Below are 1,508 nucleotides of genomic sequence, written 5' to 3'. Positions count from 1 at the left end.
TATCTTTGAAATAGTTTATTTTGCTGCATTTAATCATGGTTAAAACATAGAACCCTAAGTAGTAAAAGTAGAGATGTTTGATGTTGATTTTTTGCCWATATTGTTCAACACTTAATTTCCAATTATGATATTAGCTGATATTACAAACYGATATTAAGTTGACATCACATATCTCCTGTCAGGGACATCATACCTGCTTTTACGGTGATAACCCACTGGATGCATTCCATAAGTAAACATTGTCTGTACAAAATAAAAAAAACATTTAACTGAAGTTAGGGGAAAAGTGCCATATTTATTTGTAACATTTTGTCTCAAACAATAGTTTGGCTCATGGTCTCCCTGAGATAATCTGGTTTGATGATGTCATCATCTGCGCACCGGTGAATGTCTCTGGACCACAAGCCTTTATTAGCACATTTTGGTCAAATCCAGGCGTGAATTTATCGGGTTTTTGTTATCAGAATTAAAAAAATGATACCGATATTTAGAGATTTTACATTTTTATGCTAATATCTGACTGATAATTAAAAGTAATGATAATAAAAGAATAACACGTTATGCCTCTTATTTACCACAAATAATATTTTGACATCTCTTACTTGCCAAATTTTAGTTTTACTTTCATAGTTTTATCTTCAACTGCTTGTAATTTTCACTGTCTTGAGTTTTCATTGAAATGGTTTTTACCAGCTTCTAGACAAGATTCTGATTCTGAAGTTTCTGTAGATACCAAACATGTCTATGTTTAACTAAAAGAACTTACAGTAATTACAGTGGAAAACCCGGGGTTTGGGCTTAAGAGATGAATGAACCAATTAGCGACTGAACTTTGGTCACTCGCAGGCCGGATGTGGCCTGCGGACCGCAAGTTGAATAGCCCTGCACTACACTGTAACATGTCACAGAAGAGATCAGTAAAATACCAGAAAGTTCAGGGCTGTAGCATGACAACATGTGTGTTGTGTGTTCAAGTTTTAAAAAGTTTAAATGYGTTTTGGAGACACTGAGCAGGTATCACATCTACATGAAGTTGTTTCCATGACCTCAACTAAATCWTGGACTCAGTGAGCATAAGACCTCAGTACATTGCCGCTGCAGAAGAAACAAGATGGCAGACAGCAGGGTTGATACTGTTTTTACCTGTTGGATCACCAGATCAGCTGTGCTGATCAATACTTTATTCAAATCCAACAGTGTGAGATCATCAGATTGAAGGGAACTCTTTTCGTAAACAATGAATGCTTAATAGTGAAGAAACCAGCTTTGTCTTTTTTGAAATACAGCGGGTAAAATAAGTATTGAACACGTCAACATTTTTCTCAGTAAATATATTACTAGAGGTGCTAATGACGTGAAATTTTCACCAGATGTCGGTAACAACCCAAGTGATCCATACATACAAAGAAATCAAACCATAAATGAAGTTATTTGTAATAATGTGGAATGGCACAGGGAAAAAGTATTGAACACGCTTACTGAAATTTATCTAATACTTTGTACAAAAG

General features: G+C 35.1%; 1 protein-coding gene across 1 annotated transcript in view; it reads left to right on the top strand.

Moving 5' to 3' along the window:
- The window catches only part of mfn2 (mitofusin 2), a gene marked incomplete at its 5' end in the record, with an annotated part of 55,604 nt that overhangs the window by 43,160 nt on the left and 10,936 nt on the right, over positions 1-1,508 (top strand).

This window comes from Austrofundulus limnaeus, unplaced genomic scaffold (assembly GCF_001266775.1).
Source record: "Austrofundulus limnaeus strain Quisiro unplaced genomic scaffold, Austrofundulus_limnaeus-1.0 Scaffold487, whole genome shotgun sequence".
NCBI lineage: Eukaryota > Metazoa > Chordata > Actinopteri > Cyprinodontiformes > Rivulidae > Austrofundulus > Austrofundulus limnaeus.
Note: the sequence above shows the minus strand (reverse complement) of the source record. Positions and strands in the feature narration are given on the sequence as shown.